At 38.2% G+C, this 26,291-nt stretch overlaps 1 protein-coding gene across 2 annotated transcripts in view; it reads left to right on the top strand.

The window, feature by feature from the left end:
- The first annotated feature begins 582 nt into the window (after window positions 1-582).
- Window positions 583-26,291, top strand: part of Rnf2 (ring finger protein 2) — a 38,695-nt gene continuing 12,986 nt past the window's right edge. Inside the window, exon 1 of one of the 2 annotated variants that reach the window (XM_076831445.2) lies at window positions 583-894. The gene's annotated coding sequence lies outside the window, so the exon portion shown is untranslated. Of the gene's footprint in view, window positions 895-1,085; window positions 1,119-26,291 lie in introns of those variants that run through there. The other variant, XM_076831447.2, reaches the window with a different exon arrangement.

Raw genomic sequence — 26,291 nt, 5'->3', positions numbered from 1 at the left:
TAGTTATTACATCTATTTAAGCTATTATTTCTTGCATTCTCAAGTTCAGAAGACAATGCAGCAGAGGAAAGGGCCAAGAAGTAGAAATAACACAGCAGCAAGGTCTAACAGTAAGAGCCCTGATGAGAACCACCAGAATGCTAACAGACGTCCAACAACATACTTTTTTAGAGTTGAAGGCCACTTTTTTCCCGAAATAATTAGATCTTGCAGGTTTACTCTGCAAGGTTGAAAAGCGTGTGTGTGTCAAGGGGACTCCAGGGTGCTGGGAGTTAGGTAAAGTCGTGGAGGTGAACACCTAACGAGGATTTCTACCGGTGGGATGGGTGTACCAGGACCAACTCTTGGGAGAGCAGTCTGAGCCTGAACCCCAACAGCGGACCAGGGAGGCGCACCAGGTGTACCGAGCCAGGGATGAGAACTCGGAGAGAGTGCACACTGAGGACAAGGTGGCGCCTCCGTCACCCGGCGTAGCCCTGGGGCTGCGATGGGCCGCAGGGGGCGCGGGGGGGGGAGGTGGGGGGCGCGGGGGCGGGGCCTGGAGGCGGGGGCGGGGCGCCGACCGGGGCGGGGCGCGGCGCCCAGGCAGTCCTGGCCAGCACGCGGCGGCGCCCCCTCCCCTCGCGCCGCGGGCCTCCCCGCGCCGTGCACGTCCCCGTCCCGCGCCTCCGCCTCCTCCCTCGCTCGCTTCTTCCCGCCCTCCCCGTAGCGCCGGCCGAACCGGCTTCCCCTCCGTCTCTCATGAATATTGAGCGGCCCCTGTTGTATTTCCCGAGCTCCATTGCGGAAGCCGAGGCTCGCCATATTGTGCGGCGGCGCCGGCGGCCGCGGCGGCTGATACCTGAGTCTCGCTCCGGCCGCGGCCAGCGGAGCCCCGGGCTGGGGTAGGAGCCGGTGAGTGGGGCGGGCGGCGAGGCGAAGGGCGCGGGAGCGGCGGGCTGGGACGCGCGTTCGCTCGGCCGGGTGCCGGCGCTTGACGGCGCCCGGAAGGGGGGGGGTGTGTGTCCGCGGGGGCGTGAGGGGAGATGGCGCCGCCGCCCCCGGCCGTGCTGGCCGCGGGGATGGCGGGGGAGGCGGCTTCTCATTGTTCGCGTTTCTTCGAGAGTCCTGGGGAGGGGGTGAGCCCGCCGCGGAGGACCGGGTGGGCGAAGCGCAGGGGCTCCTGCTCTCGCGGCGAGCCCTCGCTCAGCGCGGCGGCCGGGCTGCGGTGCGGCCCCTGCCTCCGGGGGCGGGGGCCCAGCCTCCCGGCGGCCCCGCTCCGGAGGCGGGCGGAGTGGAATGCGGGTTTTTTCTTCGGGCTTTCCCCTCGCCGCAGCGGTCTTGTGTCTGCACCGTGGGGGGTGGGGTAGGGGCACTTTGTGCAAACAACCCGTTTTCGTCCCGGGGGTCTGGAGTCGGGGTTCTGGTGCGCCGGAGCTGCTCCGGGTCGGGGCTCCCTGTAGGCTGCGGGGAGACCCCGCCTGGCCCCACACATTCCTGGAGTGCCGCCCCCTGCTCCGGAATATCTGTTGCTGCTTTCCAAACCCGCGAGCTTGCCCCGAGGAGCCGTGGGGGGAGGGGGTGTCTCAGGGTTTCTGATGGAAGCTTCGCGTTTTGAACCCTGTGGTTTCTGCTGAGATCCTGGGTACACTGTCGTCTGGGAGCTGTCGTCCTGGTTGTCAGGATCGTTTCCCTCCTGCCCAAGTCGCTTTCCAGCTCCCAGAGATGGTGTTAGTAAAATGGGTCTTTCAAACTTTGAGGTTTATTCCGATTATTTGCCCACCAAGACCAATTCTAGGTTCATCTCCTTAAAACCCCTGTGGGCATCTTTTAGGAGGTCGTCGGAAGTTTTACCTGTATGTCTTACGTTGTAATGTGGCTTAAAAATGCCAGGTTTCTTTGAGGTGTGTGAAGAAATTTGCTGTGGAAAGGTTAAATATGCACCCAGCGTTTTAGGAATACGCTGTTATTTTGAAAATTAAAAATCAAGCCGTGGCTTCAATATTTTAAACTGAGTATTATATTTAAAACGAATGTATGAGCAATTTGCATTACATAATCTATTTTTGGTACCTCCAGAATTATCAAGTAGAATGCTTACTGTAATTGGTAGATAATCCGATTTGAATTAGGTGTAATTGTTGAGTTTTTAAAATAATTTATATTGGTATGTTAGATTTTGGTTCTTAAAGTGAAACGCGATCCTTGGATTTATAAAGTATTTAAGTGGCAGTACTGTGACTCTTTGATATTACTTTTTCTGCCTGAAATTTCTGATTGTCACAATCAACAGGTATCTTAAAATCTTGATTATGCACTTAATCAACTTTTTTAGTAAAATAATGGGTAGACTTCCTTTTTTCAGTGATAGCACAGCAAATATGATCCCTTACTTTTTCTAAGGACTTCAGTTATTTCCCTCAGGTACCCTTATGGAATCCACACTTGAGATTAATTATAGATGAAAAATAAAATGGTGACTTTAAGGAGGAAAACTGCCTGAGTCAAACTTCGTTTGAGTATTTGAAAAATAGGCTAAGGCTCCTCAAATGTGCTGCACAAAAAAATTTCAAATAAGAATCACTAACATATGTAGACAGTGCAGACATCAAATACTGGGAATTTTGAGTTTTTCTTTGCTTGTGTCAAAAGCACTCAAAACGCCCAGGTTTGAGGGGATATAAATATGGACCAGGCCAGCACACGTGTTTGGAATTTCATTTTTCTGTTATTGACCTTCGGTTTGTCATCTCAGGTTTCTTTCTTTAATCTGATTTACTCATGATTTGTAATTCAGCAGTTTTTGGAATAAAGGTGTGATATATGCCTAATGAATAATATACAACCAGATGTTTCAGTGACAGTTTAATTTCTGTACATTAGTAAAGAAGTATAACTCCTTCCAGCAAGAGAAATGAGTTAACATTAAAATATACTTTATCAAAATTCTGTCAGTGTTTCTAGTGTAACTTAAAGCACTTCATAGTTTTGAAGTGACTCATTTATTGAAATTCTGAGAAATTAAAAATTTACCTCTATTTGCTGTTTTTTAAAAAAGGACAGATACTTGTGGGATTATGTATACATTCTGCACACATACAAATCTAGAAATGACTTTTAATTGGTGGTGTTTGTTACATGCCCTGTGGAAGGCAGACATTGTTATCACACTGTCTGATTTCTTGATTTTTTTTTTTTTTCTTGAAATCTTAACTGTCAGTAACTTACTGACTCAATTTGCATTTAACTGAGAGGCATTTTTTGGTGTACAAAAGTACAGTACGGGTTTCCCAATCTGTTCTCTAAAGGTCTAAAGATCCTTACATGACCCTTCTACCTAATGTGTTCACTGAATCTTTTGGTATTTATTGCGGAGAGTTTGGTGGTTTTACATAGATATTCTTACTGTGGTAATAGGACCCTTGACATTTAAGTAGAAACTAACTTTACTTTGTTCATAGATGGGAGTTGGATGATGAGTTCCTGAATGTAGATGCTAAAAGGATAGATGACTCATTATCCAGTTCTATACTGTGTGGAGGAACTCCAGTAGAACTAGCCATGTTCTCAGTTTCTCTTTTGCTTTGTGGGTGTTGGGCTACTGAAGTGGACTTGTATGACTGTGCCTAGTGGTGTGTCTTGTTGGATGCTCAGCAGTTACCTATGTTATCAAAAATTCATTGCTTAAAATTTGCATCTCCCATTTCATTGGAGAGTGAATTAACAACCGGTTTGCTGCTTTGGCATGTCTGCCATTTGTCAGAATGTAAAAAATATTTATTAAATATAATAGTGAAAAAGGATTTAAAAAATTAGCCTCATCTTAAATTGCCTAATTTGGACATTTTTCAGTGAAATTTTAATGGCCAAGTGAAAAACGTGGACTCTCTTGCAAAGGTGCTTCTTTCTTTCATTTTCCCCCCTCTTTCTATACTATAGAGCAAAACAGAATTCCACTAGTTGTATTTTATGATGATGTTACATTCCAAAGTCAACCTGTAAAATGGAAATCATACGTAGTGAAAAAAATATTATGCTTGAGACTGGGAGTGTAGTTCATTGGTAGAGCTAATACTTAGCATTCTCCAGCCAAAACAAAACGAAAAATACTTGAGAATAGGAAGGCAGAATTTACCAGTAAGTTCAGCTTAGCTTTAGTGTTGCAGGAAATTGCTGTTTCTTTCCTTGAACACTAGCTGAAATAGTTAGGAGCATGTTGAACAATAACAAAACAAACCTCCCCTCAAAACCTATTCTCTTTTTTGGGGGGGGACATACCAGGGATTGAACTCAGGACACTTAACCACTGTGCCATATCCCCAGCCCTATTTTTTGTATTTTTATTTAGGGCCGGTCTTGATGAATTGCTTAGCACCTCACTGTTGCTGATGGTGGCTTTGAACCTCAGGATCCTCCTGTCTCAGCCTCCTGAGCCACCACTGTGCCTGGCCAAAACCCAGTCTTTTTAAAATACAAGAATCAGCATGATCTCTCACCACACTATGAGAGGCACGTGGGGACTGACAATACTGGGGCATAGAAGATCAACTTCATCTCACATTATCTCTAGGATATGTGTTATAGTAAAAGGAGGTATGTTGGTGTCCTTGGGCTAGCCTACATTATTTACAATATTTCTCACCCCCCCTCCCCAAAGCTGAATAAGAAATCACAAAGTAAATTAAATCACGAAAGTGGTTTTTTTATGCTTAAGCTTAAAAGAAGGTTCCAGGCTAACCTTTATAAGATGGATTTTATCTATAACCCCACTTTTTGTTTCCTCTTTAGTGAAGCAGTAAAATATCTGGAGGAGAGTAGTTAGAATCACTGTGTTTATTTTATTTTATTATTATTTTTTGGTACTGAGGATTGAACCCAGGGGTGCTCAACCACTGAGCCACATCCTCAGCCCTTTTTTATATTTTATTTAGAGACAGGGTCTTGCTGAGTTGCTAAGTGCCATGCTAAGTTGCTAAGGCTGACTTTGAACTTGCAATCCTCCTGCCTCAGCCTCCTGAGTTGCTGGGATTACAGGCCTGCACACCACCACACCTGGCCTACTGTGTTTATTATGTATTGAGAAAACAGAAACTTGACTAAGAATAACAGAGGATTTAATGTAGGGGGTTGATTAGATGGACATAGACTGAAAAGGGAGCATTACAGTAATAGGAACCTAAGACCCTCTGAGAAAGGTTCCATGGACCTGGGTGCTGAATTTTTGGAAAGGTTAGCATTGTTCAGCTGTTAGTGACTATGAAGGCATGTGATATGGCTGGTTCTGGAAGTACCAAAAGAAGCTGGAGGCTAGAACCCGTTGCTGCTGCCAGGGCCAGGGACCGTCATTGCCACTGACAGGAACTAGAAGGAAGTCCGAAATTCCTGTTTTCCAGTCTCCACTTGCTACCCCGGTTGGCAAAATCTGGCAGAAGAGATGGTGAAATATAGTTGCATAGTCTCAGCCTAAGCATCATAAAGCACCTTAGGAGGGTAATTTAAGAGTTGAGAAATGAATAAATGACCTGCATAAATAGTGTTAAATGTAATAATTTAAATTTGTAACTCTGTCCTTAGTTTGACTTTCAAAAAAAAACATTTATTGATTATGTTCTGTGTGCCAGACTCTCTCACAAGGTTTTAGAAATAGAAAAATGAATCAAATTAGGTTTTTATTCTTAAGGAATTTAGTCTAAGTGGCCATGACAAATAAACTACTGTACAGTGTGTTAAATGCAATAACAGATGAGTGATGTGTTTTGGAAACCCAAAAGACATAGTAACCAATTTGCTTTTTCTGTTTCTAGCCAAATTTAATGACTAGTACAATTTTTTTTAATCTATACATGATCAAATCCAACTTTATTCTTTTTTTAATTTTTTGGGGGGTACTGGGGTTTGAACCCAGGGGTGCTCAACCACTGAGCCACATCTCCAGCCCTTTTTATTTTTTACTTTGAGACAGGGCCTCACTAAGTTGATTAGGGCCTAGCTAAATTGCTGAGGCTGCTTAGAACTTGCAGTCCTCCTGCCTCAGCCTCCCAGATCCGCTCTGATTACAGGTGTGTGCCACTAGCCCAGCTCTCACTTTATTCTGTGTTCAGCTCAACTCCTCTGAAAGCTGTTTTTCTAAGATTTCTCAATTTTGTCACATAATCATAACCATCATTAAACATTTTTCTGTACTTTTCGTCTTAATTAAAGACTATCACTTTATGCACTTTCAGCTTATCCTAGTATTGTGTATATAGATACTTGAGAAATTTGCTTTTTCACTGAACAAGGAAAATAAAATCTTATAGACATTGTTTTTTGCTTCTGGGGCCATTAGAAATTGTTTGGGTGGTGGTATTTGACTTAATGAATATGAGTGAAAGGATAAAATAATCAGTTAAGTTCAACTGTGTAGCACCAGTAAATTATCTATTAAAGGGATGTTGGATTTCTGATCTGCTGAATTCTAGAGCAGTGATTTTGGCAGGGATTCCTTTTGATGATTGAATAAAATTCTCCTTTACCTCCTTTATTACTTAATTAATATTCTAAAGATCTGTTTATGGGGAGGACAGAAATTTGTCTTCATTTTCCTAAAAATAAAACCATATACAGTTTTTTTTCACATTTTTAAAGATTGTCTGCTCTATTTCCTCATTTCTGTATTGATTACACTATCTCCGTTAGCTATTGTGAAATGTGCAAATCTGCAGTACTTCATTTTGACTTCATTTTAGAAGTGTTCTGCTTGCTTTCCCCTGCCATGTATATACCATATTGATTTAATTTATAACCAACTAATGCTTCACTTTTAAAAAGACATATGCCTTCATGCCAGTAATTGCATTAAACCCTAAACCCTTACTATTTACACTATTTACTATATAGAGTCTAATTCAGTCTGGGATGGCTGTCTTGGAACCCAGCCAAATGTTTTATAGATGGCTTTACTATATTACAAAAGGGGTAGTGTTTGTTGTATATAATAGAAAGGCTTTAGAATTGAAGGCAGGAGACTTGATTTCTAGGTCTGGTTTCACTGTTGACAATATTCTTGGCCTTTCTGAGTGTGTATACAGATTATTTGCTAAGATACTCAGGTAATGTAGGTAGAGGGGTTTTTGTAACAGCAAAGCACATTGTAAATGTAAGGGAGGCATATGAAGAAAGAAAGAGAAAGATCCCTTGATTCATGGCTTGGATCCTGGTGATAGTTTTGTGTCTAATTTCAAGTTTTGAGTTTCCATTTTGAGAAAATTGTTAGGGTGGAATGGGATGTGGGAGGAGTTATGAAATTACTATAACCCTAGCTTTTTAAGGTTGGCATGTCTCATTAGTTTCTTTTCCACAGGGTTAAGTATCCTGCTTATATCCTGAAACAGTACCTCAGATTTCATTACTTGTGTAGGAACAGAACTGCCACTTTGTAGATTATTTAAGTGACAAGGGCCTAAGGGAGTGCAAAAACAGATGCTATGACTGTTTTGGCTGGAAATTACTCTTAAAAAAAAAGTTTTGGTTTATATGAGTTACATCAGTTTCAGAAAATCTCTGCTTTTAAAATGTATGCTTAGCAAGATTGAAAATTGTTATTTAGTTTCAGTGAACTTTTTATCCTTCCTCAAAATATTTGGCTAACATTTGTGAAGAAAACAGCTCTTTGAGCGAAAATATGCTTTTTATAGCTATGAGATTATGTCCTAGGAACATTTCCTCACGTGACAGTGCAGTGACAGAAATGTATGTTGTTGGTAGTTTATTATGTTTAGTTTATATATTGGTGGTTTATACTGTCCAAAATATTAAACTGGAATTTCACTAATATTGTTATTATAATTATTATAGTTATATAGCTATATTGAAATATAGGTCCCATTTGCCAGGTTGAGTTAGCCAGGGTTTAATTATTAATGCAATTTCTTTCCTTTTTTCCCTCCAGAAGTCTTTGACTTATTTATTCATTTGGTGCTGGGAGTTGAATTCAGGATCTCATCTCATGAAGCACATGTTCTACCATTGAGCTTCACCCTGAGCCCAACTCCAGCACGTAGAAAAGGCTAATGTTACATATAATGTAGATAACGTTATTAATGTCAGTTTAATTTGTTCTCAAATCTTTTGTGTAATCTGTTGAAATAATTGATTTAGGAGAAGTAAGACAACATTAGTGTCCCAGTGAGGAGAAAAAGCTTTTGAGGATAAATTATTCATCATTCATTTCTAAATGGATTATTTTTAGTTTTAATCTCTAGGATCAATATTTTAGTCCTTTTAGTAGTAGTTTAAGAGCTAAGAATGGGAGAAGGTTCATAAATTATAGTCTTTTAATCAGATATCATTTCAGTTGTTGCTTAATCTTTTTTTTTTTTTTGTGTGTGTGTGTGTGTGTGTGTGTGTTGGGTAGTACTGGGGATTGAACCCAGGGCATTATGTAGGCTAGGCAAGGACTCTACCAACTGAGCTATATCCCTAGCCCTTGCTTAATTCATTTTTTTTTTAAATATATTTTTAAATGTATCAGTAGTCCTACATTTTTATAAGTATCTTTATTTTTTTTATTTTTTTATTTTTTTTTTAAAGAGTGAGAGAGAGAGGGAGAGAATTTTTTAATATTTATTTTTCAGTTTTTCAGCAGACACAACATCTTTGTTTTGTATGTGGTGCTGAGGATCGAACCCGGGCCGCACGCATGCCAGGCAAGCACGCTACCACTTGAGCCACATCCCCAGCCCCTGCTTAATTCATTTTTAAAAGCGTTTTTAATTTTGTGAAATTTAAGAAGTAGGAAAAATAATCTGTGCTTTCAGTACTCAACTGCTCTTAATTTGATGTATTTCCTTTTGAGAATAAATTTGGTTTTGTTCAAAATACAGTTTTAGGGGTTGGGGTTGTAGCTCAGGAGTAGAGCACTTGCCTAGCATGTATGAGGCCCTGGGTTCGATCCCCAGCACCACATAAAACTAAACAAACAAAATAAAGTATTATGTCTATCTACAACTAAAAATATTAAAAAAAAAAAAAAAGAAAAACCACAGTTTTAACTGTATTTTATATGTAGATCTAAATTTGAGTGTTTAAAAAAGATCTAACATCAAAGATCATAAATATTTGTGTCATAGCTTGGTAATTTGTTTATTCATTTATTTTGTTACCAGGAATTGAATCCAGGAGTCCATAACCACTGAGAGACATCCTCAGCCCTTTTTATTTTTTATTTTGAGTCAAATTCTCACTGAGTTGTTTAGGGTTTCTCCAAGTTGCTGAGCCTGGCTTTGAATTTGTGATCCTCCTGCCTCAGCCTCCTAAGCTTTTTCATAAATTATAGTCTTTTAATCAGATATCATTTCAGTTGTTGCTTAATTCTTTTTTTTTTTTTTTTTTTTTGCTTTGGTACCATTTCTAATGATTGTAAATTGCAGTTGGATATACCATAGTATGTTTAATCATTTCCTTGTTGTTGGATCATAAAGTTTCTCTTAGCTTACTACTTATGTTGATGATAGGGAGATCCAGTGATCATTGTGTCAGTGGGGTGAAAAAAGTACCTGTTACCTCCATAAATTTACCTTTCTTTTTTTTGGACTCAAGTACTCAACCACTGAGCCACATCCCCAGCCCTACTTTGTATTTTACTTAGAAACACGGTCTCAATGAATTGCTGAGGCTGGCTTTGTACTCATGACCCTCCAGCCTCAGCCTCCTGAGCAGCTGGGATTACAGGTGTGTGCCACCTAGACTGGGTATAAGTTTACCTTTATTTATTTATTTTCTAAGAGAGAGTGAGGGGGCGGGGAGAACTTTCAACATTTATTTTTTAGTTTTTGGCGGACACAACATCTGTTTGTATGTGGTGCTGAGGATCGAACCCAGGCCGCACGCATGCCAGGCGAGCAGGCTACCTACCGCTTGAGCCACATCCCCAGCCCATAAGTTTACCTTTAAAGGATGAGATCTGTAACTCTTTGATGGCAGCAACTTGTGCAGTACAGTTGAAGAGAAAACAATTAGAGAAGATAAACTGTTTCCCCACTTAGTTTTGGAAATTTTTTTTTACATAGTGTGGAACAGGTATTCTTGGTCCCCTCTGTGGATCTATGCATACTCTGAAATTTTTTGTACACTGCTGCAGTCCGGCAGCAGCAAACTGTGGCGGGGTGGAGGTGGGGAGTGGGGTGGGGAGTGGGGGTGGGGTGTGGGTATGGGGGTGGGGGTGGTGACGAACAGCTTGTGTACCTTGATACAGCAGGAGAGGGAGCCCTTTATTGTAGGACAGGAGTGGTATTTATACATTCCACACAGCTTATCTTAATTAGCATAAAATAGATACAGCAGTCAACCAATAAGGAATCTCTACACTTAATGGCTCACTTTTGTTACTTCACAAGCCACTCCCTCTGGCATTTTGCCAGGCGCCATCCAGACTTGTTTACAGACTCTAATAGTACACGTTTTTGTGTGTCCTTTTTTCCTCCAAGAAGTAGTAAGAGTTTCTTACTTTCATCAGCTGTTTTTTTTAACCTTTATTTATTTATTTATTTTTAATGTGCTGAGGATCAAACCCAGTGCAAGTCAAGCGCTCTACTACTGAGCCACAGCCCCAGCTCTCACCAGATTCTTAAAGAGGGTCAGGGTTAGGGTTAATTAAGAACCATGAACTTGTAGAAATTTTGTTTAAAAATGGAGGCTGATTGAAAACTGTGAAAAGTTCCACAAACAATATCTGTTATATTGAATTAATATTAGTGTTCTTTTCCTTTTATTACCCAATAATGTAGAATCAGTTTTGCTTAGGAGAGGATGGATTTTATTATTTTATCTGTTTTTTAAAAAAACATTAAGAAGGCATTATTACACTTTTTCTCTTTAACATTTATTGTTTGAATAACTCAACATTAAAATTGATAAAAGCCTGGGTGGGGGTATGGCTCAGTGGTAGAGTGCTTGCTTAGTATGCTCCTAACCTCGGATTTGATCCACCAAAAAAAAAATAAATAAATAAATAAATAAAAGCCTAACTAATGGTTAATAAGTAGCTTTGCTCTTGTGGCATTTCATCATTTTGTGGAGGTCTTTGCATTATTTCCAGAGCAACCTTTTTATTTTTTAAGTGTATTATCTAAAACGTGCTCATTTTATACATGATGATATTTGGAACTGTATATTGACTTGCTCAAAGTCATGGTAATTTCCAGTAATATATGAACTGTGCTAAATTTTTGCAGCTTTTGTGATTGTGTTAATCTTTAAAGATAAATCTTTCTAAAAGTCCCCCGCCCCACCCCCACCCCCATGCTTCCTATTCCAAGTACCTGACTTTGTTTTGGCCTTTAGAACTTCTGGAGGTACTTCTGCCAGAATTTCTTTTTTGATGCAATTTGCAGGAATTGAAAGATAAGGAAGGGTGGGTGGGTAGATAGGTGTGTGTTTTATACAGAGACAGAAAGAGAGAGGGAGATTGATACAAAATTGATATGCTTTTGCAATTGCTTCAAATCACAAAATGAGAATTGAGATCTTCTGAATCCCCATCTGGTTTTTGATAGTCTCCATAATAATAGTTTTTTTTTTGTTTGTTTTTGGTTTTTTTTAGGGGGGTGTCTATTTTGCAAATGAAAATTTACCCTATTTGAAAGAGATACCTGAAATAATTTCTTCACTCCTGCTGTTGTCTCTTGTTATATTAAAAATGTAAGCTTTAGCAGTGGTACAATGGTGCATGCTTGTAATCCCAGGGGCTTGGGAGGCTGAAGGAGGAGTTCTTAGCAAGCCTCCTCAAGAGTGAGGTGCTAAGCAACTCAGTGAGCCCCTGTCTCTAAATAAAATACAAAATAGGGCTAGGGATATGGCTCAGTGGTTGAGTTTCCTTGGTTCAATCTCTGGTACCCCCTTCCCAACCCCCCCCCCCAAAGTTTTACAGCTCTAATTGTAGCACATACGCAAATGATTGGTATCATAATTTTGTAGGTATTTCTGGTCATTGCATATGGTATTAATAACTTTTCTTTGATGATTGAAATGAAAAAAATTGTGCTTGTGGTAAACATACATATGAATGGTATTTTTATTATAGTACCAATAATAATTGTGTGTTTAGTTTTGGTTAAGGGCATGACCTTAGTCAAACAGGTCTGTTTTTGAGTCTTGCCTCTAACATTTACATTGAGACCTTTAAGCAAGTTGTTTGTATTTTGACTCTCTTTCCTTATTTGTTACATAAATATCTCATTAGTTATTAAACTAAATTTGTTAAATGAAGGCAGTAATTTGGCATTTACTTCATAGGGTTGTTAGAATTAAACAGAATCTCAAACAAAGTGGTAAGCACTCTGTAACTATTACCTATTATCAGTGCATTATTTCTTTTTTGGGGGGGTGGGTACCAGGATTGGACTCTGGGACACTGGACCACTGAGCCATATCCTCAGCCCTATTTTGTATTTTATTTAGATACAGGGTCTCACTGAGTTGTTTAGCACCTTGCAGGCTAGCTTTGAACTTTTGATCCTCCTGCCTCAGCCTCCTGAGTCACTGGGATTTATAGATGTGCGCCACCATGCCTGGAAATGCATGATTTCTTAGGTAGGACTAAGGTTAGTGTTAAAGAGCATGAATTTTTTATCTCTAGAAACGAATTGTTTAGCTGCTTTATGAAAGGGTTATTTCAGTTGCTGTTTAAAGAGTTCGAAGGCCAGGCTGGGGTTGTAGCTCAGAGGTTGAGTGCTTGCCTCACATGTGTGAGGCACTGTGTTCGATCCGCAGCACCACATAAAATAAATAAATAAAATAAGGATATTGTGTCCATCTGCAACTAAAAAAATTTTTTGAAAAGTGTGGGAGCCTCAGCTTTCAAGTTCTGTCTTTCTTATCTTAATTTGATTATTAGGTTACTTTCTTACCACAGGTATGATTATTCAACTGATTGTGCCATTCCTAGAAAAGTATGTTTTCAGTGGTATAGTATATTTTATATTTTCAGTGGCTAAGGGAATGTTGCTGTGACTTACTTTCTGCATTGTTACATGGTCACTTGATGGACAGTATACACGGTGTATCAGAATTATTGACAACAGTGTAGAAAGGTGTGTAGTGGGTTAATCTTATGTTTTATGGAGTTTTCACATACTTACCTACGTATTATATAGGCATAAAATAATGCATATGTATTCAAAGATACAGTTCTCTTTTTTCATTCATAAACAAATTTGTTCCGTAGAATATTTAGAGTTGTGAGTTTTTGAGGCTACCTATAAAGCCATACATTTACAAAAGAGGAAACTGAATTTGCAACTAAAGTTACTTGTCTTATTTCACCCTAAAATTAAGTAGGACTTCTTTACAGTTGGTGTTTTTGTAGAAATTTTGTGGCTATTCCTCTTCAGTTACCAATATTCTTACTATGAAATTGTCTCCATCTAGTGGCAGCAAATATATCACAAGGCTGAGTACAAAGGAGGGAGAAAAATGCTAGGGAGAACTTATTAACTGCTTTCGTGAAAGGAGCGGCCAGCCTGATGACAATGTTGTTGCTTTTGCAAAGGGAACTTTGGTGATAGTATGCCTGGTGCTTGCTTTCATATTTCATGACCTTATACAAAGAATTCCTTATGCAAGGAATTTCTTACTGTGTGTATCTGAATTAGGTGTTTATTGTTAACAATGTAAGAAGGTAGAGTGTGTTAATCTTTTATTTTACAGAGTTTCCATATACTCTCAGGTTAAAAAAATATGTGTGTTTGTGTGCACACACATATAAATTTTCTTTTCTCATCTTTTTTATGAGTTAAAAGATAGCATGCTAACTTGTTGATGAGAAGAGAGAACAATAAATATGTTGGAGTAACTTGCCAGTTACATGGAATGGAAAAATTAGATTCCTGATCTCTTACATATGTATTTTTTTAAAAAATCTGAAAATATTAGGAATTGTAGGTACATGTTTTATAATTTTAGAGTGTAGATGCCATGGAGAAAAAGTTAAAATACAAATAAGAAGTAAAAACAAAAGCCAGAAACTGGGGGGAAACACATTTAACAAACAAAAGTCATTTTCTTACAAACCTTTTAAAAAGCTGATAAAGGGTTGGGGTTGTGGCTCAACAGTAGAGTGCTTGCCTAGCATCTTCGAGGCCCTGGGTTCAATCCTCAACACCACATAAAAATAAATAAAATAAAAGTTGATAAAAATGGATATAAGTAATTGAGAGACCAAAAAATGACCAATAAAGCTGTGAAAAGATAACCCCTTTCATGAATGATATAGACTTGCAAATTAGGAAATGTCATTCCCACTTATCCACTGGACAGGCTTTTAAAAAAAATGTTGTTAATCCCTAATTTGTATAAATGTAAGTTAGTATAGCTATTTAGCAGTATTTGTCAGAGTAAAAAAAAAAAAAATCTGCCTTTTGATCCAATGATGGTACTTCTGGGAATTTGTCCCTAGCAATTTTTTTTTCTGTAACTTCTTTTTGTCAAAGTTGATGTCAGCAAAACATACAGTAAACCATGTAATAAATTAATTCTGAGCCACATTTCAGTGAATGTTTCAGGAACTTCTAGTCATAGTTGGAAAAGTCAGAAATTTCTTAGGTCATTAAGACACTAATTTTTGTCTGATTCATAATTTTGGCTGCACATAAAAACTATTTGGCTGGCTTTTAAATTATACTGTGACATGGGAGATGTTAAATTCAGTTGGCCTAAAATGGGACTTAGATATCAACATTGTTTAAAAGTTCTCCAGGTAATTTCTATATGCAACTAAAACTGAGAACTAGTTTTCTAGAGGAAGACTCTTTCCTGTGGGTGCATTTAGTTTTCTTTTTGTGGAAGATGAGATTCCACTGGGCAAATAAACTGAAGTTCGTATTTTCCCTCACTTTCTTCCATTCTACTATTGGGTTTCTCCTGATAATTGGGGTTCACCTGTCCTATTAGTTTCCTATTATTGCCATAACAAATTAGTAACTTGGAAACAACACTGTTTTAGTTAGCTTTTTCCGCTGCTGTGACTAAAAGGACCTGACCAGAACAGCAATGAAGGAGGAATGGTTTATTTAGGGGTACATGGTTTTTGAGCTCCACTCCTTGGGGCCATTTCACATGAGGTGAAGTCAAACATCATGGCAAAGAATGTGGCAGAGGGAACAGCTCAAATGATAATCAGAAAGGGGGGGAGTCCATTCTCCAGATACAAAACGTATACCCTATAGCTGTATGCCCCCAGTGAGCCATTTCCTCCAGCCACACCCACCTGCCTGCAGTCACCATACAGTTAATCCCATCAGAGGATCATTTCGCTGATTAGATTAAAATTGTAGCCCAGTCATTTCTCCTCCAAACCTCCTTATTCACACATGAATGAGTTTTTTGGGGGACACCTTACATCCACATCATAAGAAACATGAATTTATTCTGTTACTTTCTGACAGAAGTCCAAAATGGGTTTTATGAGTTTAAAGTTAAGGTGTTGGAAGGTCTGATTTTTTTTTTTTTTTTTTTTTTTTTTTTGTGGAAATCTAGGAGAGAATACCTTTCCTGTTCTAGCTTTTAGATGCTGCCTACACCTTTTGGCCTGTGGCCCCTCATCTGTCTCAAGGCAGCAACTTTGAGATTTCTCACTTTACTACCTCTGCCTCCTTCATCACGTCTCCTTTTTTGACTCTACTCTGTCATCATATCACCTTGTCTGACTCATAAGGACCCTCGTTATATTGGGCCAAATCTAGATCATCCAGGATAAGTTTCTCACAATTCTTGGTTTAACCACATTGGCCCTGTAAATACCTTATCCCATGTAAAGTAACTTTCACAAACTTTGGGAATTAGGGCATGGATGTCTTGGGAGGCCATTATTCAGTCTACTCTAGTTGAAGACTTAATTCAAAAGGAAGTTTAGAATTTATAAATGGGATATTTTACTGTATCTTAGATGGATAAAATATTATAATCCAAAATGAAATTTACATTTTTATTAACCATAATCATCTTGTGGTACAACAAAACACCAGAATTTTTTCTTCTTATTTAGCTGTAACATTGTAGCTAGGTAAGTTAACTTTTATTTCATGAGTTATGATTAATGTTTATTATTATCTCTTGGAGCAGTCTGCCATTTCTCCTTTATTAGGAATGTATGTTGGATAGGATAGGTTGGTTTGTCTTGTTTTTATTACAACAATCATAATAACCACATATTCTTCACAGAATTCTGTTAAATGTGTACTTTATATTTTATACTTTGTTTTTTGTTTTTTTGGGTTTTTTTGGGTTTTTTTTTTTTTTTTTTTGGTATTGTCTCAGAAGAGTTGTTGCAGGTTTAATGTAGGTTTTTTCCCTGCCAGATAGTATTGTCTTCCTTGAGGTAGGAAGGGGCCACAGGCCAAAAGATGTAGATATTCTCTAAAAGCTAGAAAATGGTAAGTATTCTTCCCTAGACCTCCTGAAGTATTACATTTTAGCCAGATACAGAGAGTCTGTAATTCAAAGTCTTTAAGGCAGTGTGTGTGTGTGTGTGTGTGTGTGTGTGTGTGTTTTTCTTAGTGACCTACATGTACCTTATATTCAAGAAGTCCAAAAGGGAATTCATCTTTCCATTTCTTTCTTGAAAATGTTATACCACTTCCTTTTTTTCTTCTCTTTTGTGGTAGGGAGTACCAGGGATTGAACCCCTCAGGGGGTGCTTTACCACTGAACCACATCCCCAGCCCTTTTTTATTTTGAGACAGGGTCTTGCACAGTTACTTAGGGCCTTGCTAAGTTGCTGAGGCATCCTCCTGCCTCAGCCTCCCAAGCCACTCGGATATGAGGTATGCACCATCACGTCTGGCATACATTTTTATTTTATTATTGTGATAAAATATACATGACAAAGTTTGCCATATTTTCTGTAGTTCGGTGACATTAATTACATTCACTTTGTTGGATAGCCATCACCACTGTTCCTTTCCATAATTCCACAATGAAACTCTACTTATTAAATAGTAAGATCCTACTGAGTTCTTTCCCCAGCTTCTGCTAACCACTGTTCTGTTTTCTTTCTTTTTAAATTTTTTGTAGTGGTAGATGGACAGCATGCCTTTGTTTATTTTTTGTATGCGGTGCTAAGGATCGAACCCATGCCTCTCACATGCTAGGCAAGTGTTTTGCCACTGAACCACAGCCCCAGCCCAACACTGTTCCATTTTCTGAGTGTTAACATGACTTGTTTAACCACCTCATGCAAGTGGAATTATATAATCTTTGTCCTTTTATGTTGGTTATTGTGCTTAGTATATAATTCTTTCCAGGTTTATGGTAATAGTGTGTATGAGAGTTCCATTCTTTTTTGAGGCAGGGCAATATGTCACTATACATATGTGTGTGTGTGTGTGTGTGTGTGTGTACACACACTCATATACATATGTGTGTGTATATGCACACACGTACACACACTGTATTTTGTTTATCCATTCTTCTGTCAGTGGACATTATTTTGATTACTTGAGCTTTGTAATAGTCTTGAAATCTAGAGATCGGAGTCCTCTAGCTTTATTCTTCTATTTCAAGATTATTCTGGCTATTTGGAGTCCTTTGAGAGTTGTAAGAATTTTTAGGATGGGTTTTTCAGTATTTTTTGGGTTGGGGATACCAGACAGGCAAAACACAGGTACTGGGATTTTCATTAGGATTACATTGTATCTGTAGATTACTTTGAGTACTATTCTCATCTTCATATTAAATCTTCTAGCCTATGTACATAGGATGTATTCCCATTTACTTAGTCTTTCATTACTTTCAGGAGTGTTTTGTAATTTTCACTGTACAGACTTTATTTTGCCTCCTTTGGTTAAGTAATTTAAGTATGGTCACACACCAGTTAACATTGGGAACATTACTGAGAAATGAGTTGGCAGGAGTTGTCATCACTATGTGAATATCATAGAGTGTACTTACACAAAGTGAAGTAGCTATGATGTCATAGGTGATATAGTCTTGTGGGACCACCAGTGTATATATAGTCTGTCATTTACTGGAATATGGTTATGTGATGCATATTCTATTATTATTTTTTGTTATTGTAAATGGGATTTTTTTTTAATTTCTTCTTTAGATTGTTCATTGTTAGTGAACAGAAATGCAGCTGATTTTTGTGTGCCCCCCCTTCAACTTGGATAAATTCATTCATTTTTTTCACTTTCCCTTTCCTCCCATTCTGATTAGAACATTCACTAATATGTATGTATGTAGTAAAAATACCATTTCTTGTTTTACTGTCTTATTTTCTGTCATCAACACCTCTGCAGCCACAAGTTTGGGAGCACTTCTTTCTTATTTTCTATATTCCTTGTATTTTGCCCTCTTAAGTATTTTTGAGCCCTGCCTTCCTAATTCATCCTATTAATAGTTTTTTTTTTTTTTTTTTTTTTAAACTCTGGATTTAACCCAGGGGAACTTTACCACTGAGCCACATCTCCAGCCCATTTTATTTTGAGACAAGGTCTTTCTCGATTGCTGAGGCTGACCTTAAACTTGTGGTCCTCCTGCCTCACCCTCCCAGATTGCTGGGATTATAGGCATGTGCCACTGCTTCTGACATCATTATTAACAGTTGTAATTTATTCTCCACTCTGGCCAGAGGTGACTGCTCTGTCTAAATGCAAATCTGACCTTGTTGTACTGTGGATCTTTCCTGACACATTTCTATGGCATATTAGGTCTCCCTGATGTAATCCACAGTTCAGTTATTCAGCCTTACCCCAAGCTACTCCCTAACGCCCTCATTTGACTCATTTCATAGTAAACTGATTGGAGTTTCCTGAACACACCTTGCTGAGTTCTGCCTTTGCTTATTACTTGTCATATTCGTCCTTGTGGGCAGCTTTTCTTTCCTCACTTGATTAACCCTTCAGTTGCTCCTCCAAGAGAGGAGTCCCTTTCTCTAGGAAACCTGTTTTAATTTCTGCTCCCCCAGTTGAATTTTTTGTTGCTCTTGTAACATTTATCAAATTGTATTGAAAATGTGTATGTTTAGGGACTGTCTTTTCCCTTAAGCCAGTGAGCTCTTGGAGGTTTTCATTTTCTATCACAATGAAAGCCCTCAGTAAATGCTTCCTCAGCTCCTCAACTGTTGTTTATTATAAGTCTGTTGGCTTCCAATATGGATAGGCAAAGGGACAGAATGAAAATAAGACTCCTGCTAATATAACTGTGTTGACCAGTATTAGACCTTAATAGGTATGTTCTGAAACCTTAAAGGAAGACTAAATTTGGACTACTACAAAAGTATCTATATGTGTGTGAAAGGGTACCTCACTGGAAGAGATAAAATGGTGTTAGGAGAAATATGTTAAAAGGACACAGATCACAGTAAATAATCTAGGTCTGCATTTTCAGCTAAGCCTTAAAAATCTTACAGCGTTTTTTTTTCTTGTAACAATAACTTTAGGATCTAGAAAACATTAAATTTATTACTAATACTCAAAAACTTAATTAAAACTGAATAATGAGGATTTGTAAAATCACCTTTAAATGGTTCCTGTTCTGTGTTCCTGGTACTGTATTCCACAGTGTGGGAAAGTTATATAATCCAATTAGGAATTGATTATATTACCTTTTTAAATAAAGAAGCTATTAGCTTGCCAAAACTAATTTAGATGAGTATTCCAGATGTTCAGTACAATGGCGCTTTTTTAATAAGGAAATAACTATTTGTGTTTTTAGAAGTTTACAGAAATTAGTGTCTGTCTTACAGCTGTAGTTTTAGACTAAAATGCTGAAAGTGGTATTTATGAGGTGATAGTCACTGCAGGCAGTGTTATGATAGCAATTGGATTGCTTACTCAGAATTTTTTATAGCTCCCTGATTTGCCTAGTCTTGAGTTCATTTATAAAATCTAACACCTGTGTTCTATAAGCAAGCAATGTTTTAACTAAGGAAAAATTTGCTTATTCAAGACATAGAAACTGCTGGCCCATGGCATATACCTGTAATCCCAGCTAGCTATTTGGAAGGCTGAGGCAGGAAGATTGCCAAGTTCAAGGCCAATTTAGTGACATCCGTCTAGAAAAACAAAGCCAAGACTGGGGATATAGCTTAGTGGTAGAAGCACTCCTGGATTCAATCCTCAGTATTGCCAAAAATAAAAAATAGAAACTTTTTAGTTTTCTTTGTTTATTAGTAATTGGAGAAGCATACCTCTAATGAAGAAAAATGCTCCCTAGGAAAATGGGATAATCTAAGTAAGATATTTAGAAGTGATTATATTTTCTGATATTTATTTCACAGTGTAAAAACAAATTAAGGAAACTAATCACATACAGGATAAAGATTTTAGTATTGTCTGTGGAGAACTGGTTGTATTCATTGGTATGTTATAGTTATGTTTGTCAAATATGGTAAGTTGATAAATGAAACCTTGAAGACAACCACATTACAATCCCTGGAACCCAGAAAAAGGGGCTTTTCATAAGTAATTAAATTAATGATTTTGAAATGCTATTATTCTGGATTACCTGTGTGGACTTCTGAATGTCAGTGCATATGTCCTTATGTCATTGCAAATATCCATATGCTGCTGGATGTTGTGTTGCATGCCTGTAATTCCAGTGACTCACAGAAGCTGAGGAAGAGGATCTCAAATTCAAGATGATACTCAGCAATTTAGTGAGGCCCTAAAAAACTTGGTGCGATCCTGTCTCAATAAATAAATAGGGCTGGGGTTGTGGTTCAGTGGTAGAGCGCTCGTCTCGCACATGTGAGACCCTGGGTTCCATCCTCAGCACCACATAAGAATAAATAAACAAAATAAAGATATTGTGTTTGTGTATAACTAAATATATATATTTTAAAAAAATAAATACAAAGGGTTAGGGATGTGACTCAGTGCCTCTGGATTCAGTCCCTAGTACAAGAACAAAACAAACCAGGAAGGGTGCTGTTGGGGAATGTTGGCCAAATTATACTTTTTTATATAGCGTGCATAATGAACAGTGAACACCATTATGTATAACTATAATACACCAATAAAAATTGTGGGGGAAGGTCTGGGGATATAGCTCAGTTGGTAGAATGCTTGCTCACATGCACAAGGTCCTGGGTTCAATCCCTAGCACCACCACCACCCCACCCCCCAAAAAAAAAGGGGGAAAAAAAGAGGAAGGAGGCAAAGGGAAATTACAGTCAAAAAAGAGGAGGCAGTATGACTTCAGAAACAAACACTGGAATGATGTGGCCATAAGCCAAAAAATGCACTTACCCCAAGCTGAAAGAGCTAAGGCACAGATTCTCCCCTAGAGCTTCTGGAGGAAGGTGACACTGCCAACATTTTGATCTTGGCCCAATGAAAACTGAATTCGAATTTCTCATCTCTAGACCTGTAAGAGAATAAAGTACTATTGATTTAAAGCACCAAATTTGTGGTAATTTGTTACAGCAGCCATAGAAAACTGATGTAGCAATCATTCTTCAGAGTGTAATAGACTTTTCTAAATAACCCTGTTTACCTAAGTTCCTTCCCTTTCAAGGGGTATAATTTATAGCTTACTCATATTGGACTACAGTTTTATTTTAGATGCTCTGAATATACCAGGCAATTTTTATGATTAAAGCAGCTGGTAAACCTTTTTAGGCACAGAACTCATGAGAATTTAGCTCAAATTAAGTTAAATTTTATTTTAAAGTTCCTTTTTTGAGAAAAATGTTTCATCTAATCTGGAAGTTCCTTGGAGGCTGCCTATCCATTCAATTACTCTGGTAAGAGTAGTTCAGACTCCTAAAATTTTACAATAGACATGTCATCTCTTTTTTTCTGCCCATCTGGTATTTAACATGTGTTTATCTTCTACCTGTGCTATTGAAAATATTCACTTGAGACTCTCATCCAAGAATTGAGGTATCAGTTCATAGTGACCCAACATATGCCATAGTCTGTCACTTGAGACTGGTTTATTGAAAAGTCTGACCAAAGAATAAAGGCCATGTATTCTCTGCTCTTGTTCTTTAGGCAGCAGTGTTATCTTCCTCTCCTCAAAGATAGTGTGTGTTTGGGGGAGGAGGGATAATTCAAGAAACATTTTATAAAGAATCCACAATTTTCTTATGAAATATAACCCAAAAACATCTCTGTTCAATAAATATTCTTTCCCATTGGGCTTGGGCTGGAGCTCTGTGATAGAGCGCCCGCCTTGCACGCTGAGGCACTGGGTTCGATTTTCGGCACCACATAAAAAAATCTACAATTAAAAAAAAAATTCTCTCCCCCTAATCTTCTAGGAATCTTTGGTATACAGGTTATTAACAGACAACTGACAAATCTGCATTGACAATTTTTGTTATAATTCTTGAATGAGTCCTTTAGAATCAGCCTACTCATTGCTTTTCTGTAATATGAGCTATATAACCAAAGCTTCTAGTTCTTAACTTCCAGTATTTTCTTCTCAAAAAAAAGTACTCTTTTTGAAAGGATTAATGTAAAATCCTTTTTTTTTTTTGGTGGTACTGTGGATTTACCACCAAGCTGTACTCCCAGATCTTTTTATTTTGAGATGGTCTAAGTTGTTCAATCTGGCCGTGAACTTGTGATGCTTTTGCCTTAGCTTCTCTGTGTACCACCATGCTTGGCTAAAATCTTGGTGAGTTAGCAAGTTAGCAAGTGGCTAAATATTTTGTTATTTCTAGTTTTCTATGTGTCAGAGGGCTAAGAAATAAGGATGTTTCTTTAAATTGAAATTGAAGTGATGATACCCTTTTAGTTTTTAGTTTTATGTAATGTTATAGCGCTTAATATGAACATCTCATTCAGTTTCGCCAAGAATCCTGCAAATTTTTATAATTTTGCAGATTAAAAAGAAAAGATTTCTGAGGTTGAGAAGTTTGTGATAGCCACAGCTAATAGCTTCCAGAGCTAAAATGCAAACCCTTGTAGATTGACTTGTGTACTTTCTAGTTGTCTCATTTCTTGTATCATAATATAAGGACATCCCTAAAATAAGTTCTTTGTCCTTATTGTTGAGAAATTTATGATTTAATGGATCGTTGTTTCTTCAAATGGTCTTGAGAGTTTCCTCAAATGGGCCAGTTAGAGGTGTTGAGAGTTTTAGGGTCTCAAAAGAGTTGAATAGGAACATACATTTTCAATTTTTTCCCCGTGAACTCTATTTTTTGTTGCACTTACCTTCTATAGACTTGACTGAAGTTTTTTCATACTCTTTGATGTACTTAAGGATTGTAGTTAGAGGTTGAATAGAAATTATTCTGGAGCTTCCATATTAGTTTGTTTACCAGGTACCATAAAATGAGTATTTATATATGAAAAAAATGTTATGATTGGTGTTTATATTCCCAGACTAGTCTTCAGAAGATTAACCCATAATGTAATTGAACTAGTATACAAATACAAGTTTTTCAGTAGTTCACACACCACATTTTGTTTTTTTAGTATTGGAAATTTAACTCAGAGGTACTTTACTACTGAGCTATATCCCAGCCCTTATTTATTTATTTTTTTAGATAATTTTTTAGTTGTAGATGGACACAATACTTTATTTATTTTTATAGATATATTTCTTTATATTAACCTGAACGTAGACAAACTTTATGGAGCAGGGACAAAATAATGTCACAGGAGTTTCCTCATCTGTTCCCCTTTGCTTTAGTTCCTACCTCAGGTCAATGCCATGACAATAGGATATTTATTTGGTAGGTCAGGATCCAGAAATTTTGAACTTGGGGACTTCATACTTCTTGTACAAAACCCCTAGCCCCTGGGAGGAACATAAACCTTTACTCTCTAATATAAACAAATTCTCCTTGGGAACAGAAGAGGCAAAAAGATCCTAGGTTCTTAATTTTTGAAATATAAATACCCAGGGGAGATCAGACAAGTCTCAGAATTTATAACCCCTAGAATATATGCATAATCTGGGGTTTCAACCCTTCTGAAATGTAAATAAATATTATACTACCAGAGAACCAGATCTCTGTCAGTTCCACCTTAAGTTTCAAGGCTTGTTTTTTGAAGGACAATTTCTTTGCTCAGAAATATCTGATCATAGAGAAACATAAAAATATGTTCATTGTTAAATCTTTGTTTTCTTTTACACCTGTCCTCCTTTTAGTACCAAAGTTTTTATTTGAAGGCATTGTACAATTACAATGTAAATTTAAGCGGATGTTTTGGGGCAACATGTAGAAAGGTTAAGGCAACCCCAACATGCTGTGGGTTTGTCGCACATCTTTGGTAGATTTCACCTCCTTATTCAGGTAATGCATCTCATTGAAGTCACACGTCATTTTTTTCGGTGACTAGTTTGCAAGGGTCTAGTAATAATTGATCCATTTTTTTTCCTAAGTGTAATACACACTCCATTGTGTTCAGCCTCTTCTCCTAGTCATTGTGATTTGGTTTCTTGATATTCTGCAGGGGTATGATGGTGAGTCTAGGTTGTCAGGTTGACTGGATTGAGAGGAAACACCTTTACCCCCATTTCTTCTCCTCCTTCCCGCTCACCATGAGGTGAGCAACTTCGTTCCGCCATATTCTTTTGCCATGATGTTTTGACTTCACCACAGGTTTATAGTAGTGGAGCCTGCTAATCATGGAGGGAAGCTGTTAAAACAGCCAATAAAAATCTTTCTTCCTGAAGGTGATTTTCTCAAGGAGTTTAGGCAACTTCATCATTTTCTCAGCATACCTCTTCTCATAGATTGGTGAAGGAAATGTTTGGCAAAGTTCTTCAAAGCTACATCTTTGCGCTGTTAAAGCAGTAAGGTGGATAGAGCTCTAGGTTGATATGGCACTTGATGGCAGCCTTTGTATTTAGTGCATGTGGGATGTAGATGCAGTTCTTGTGGCAGGCACCTGAGAGGTGATGGCACTGAAACTGTACACACCGGATTCTGACCAAAAACTGTTAAAGCAGAAAACCAAAGCAAGACACTGCAAAAAATGTTTAACTCCTGTGTTAATGTGACTTTTTTCACCATGGAAATGTGAAATGTTAAGGAAGCCTATTAGAGCTCCTTTAGTCACTTTTATTTTTTTTAAGCAAAGTACGTATTGAATGACTGCTCTGTACCAGGTACATTAAAAGGTATTGAGTATACATTGTGGTGGGTAAGATATAGCCAGCCATCTTTCAAAAAGCTTAGAGGCTATAAATGTGCTATAGTGAAACTGAAAGTGCCATTATGATATCAAAATTTAAGTGCCTTGAAATATTTGACATATAATAGGCCGCTCTTAAAGGTGAGGAGTCAGCTAGATGCTTGTTCATGTCTATCCTTGGTAATATTTTTTATGATAATCTGGTAAATGTAAATAAAGTGCTTTCCTGAGTTTTGTGAGCCATTCTAGCAAATTATCAAATGTGAGGAGGGGATTGTGGGACTTCCTAATTTCTTACATAGGCAGTTGGTCAAAAGTACATGAGGCCCGAACTTGGAAAGAATGTCTCAGGTGGGGGCAGTCTGTGCCTGAGCCCTTAAATGGGGTCTTGAACTAACTTTAAACAGTTAAGTGTCAGAACTAAATTGAATCACTGGACACTCGGTGGTATCTGGAGAATTAAAGAATCATCTGCTGATATAAAAAGAACGAACACATTTAGTGTTAGTGTCAGAAGTGTTGTTTTAGGGGATGACTCTGTATTATAGATATTGGCCTTTGATTATTATACATGTTGATATTTTTCTCTATTGCTAATCTTTTGAATTTGCTTATGATTTCTTTTGTTTATTTTTTTTTAATAGAAATTTAAAATTTTGGGGGCTGGGAATGTGGCTCAAGCGGTAGCGCACTCGCGTGCGCTATGTCCAGCCTTTCAGACTGTAACTGTTACCTAGGCCATCCATTTTTGTTTGTCCTCTTCTCTATTTATGTTAGTTTCTACATTTATAGGTGACGCTCAAACACTGTTGATTGAAGCCCCCATTCAGACGTGAAAAGCAGAAGCTAAGTGTGCTTTACATTTGGCTTGGCTGGAGCAAGGGAGAACTACAAGCAGAAACGCAACTTCTCACTAAGCCAAAGAAGAGACAAAGTTACAGAAAATTTTGGGAAGAGTGGAATTTACGTTAAATTTAAATGAAGCACTTTATTGACCTAGAGCAAAGAAAGATAATTTCTTGAGAGTTTATCTTCAGTGACTGCTAAAAGTGGAAATTGTGTGCGTGTGTGTGTGTGTGTGTGTGTGTGTGTGTGTGTTATCATGTTCTTCATTCAAGAGTAGACTTTAGGAGCTGGGGATGTGGCTCAAGCGGTAGTGCGCTTGTCTGGCATGTGTGCGGCCCGGGTTCGATTCTCAGCACCACATACAAACAAAGATGTTGTGTCCGCCCAAAA

The sequence above is a fragment of the Callospermophilus lateralis genome, chromosome 13 (assembly GCF_048772815.1).
Source record: "Callospermophilus lateralis isolate mCalLat2 chromosome 13, mCalLat2.hap1, whole genome shotgun sequence".
Taxonomy (NCBI): Eukaryota; Metazoa; Chordata; class Mammalia; order Rodentia; family Sciuridae; genus Callospermophilus; species Callospermophilus lateralis.
Note: the sequence above shows the minus strand (reverse complement) of the source record. Positions and strands in the feature narration are given on the sequence as shown.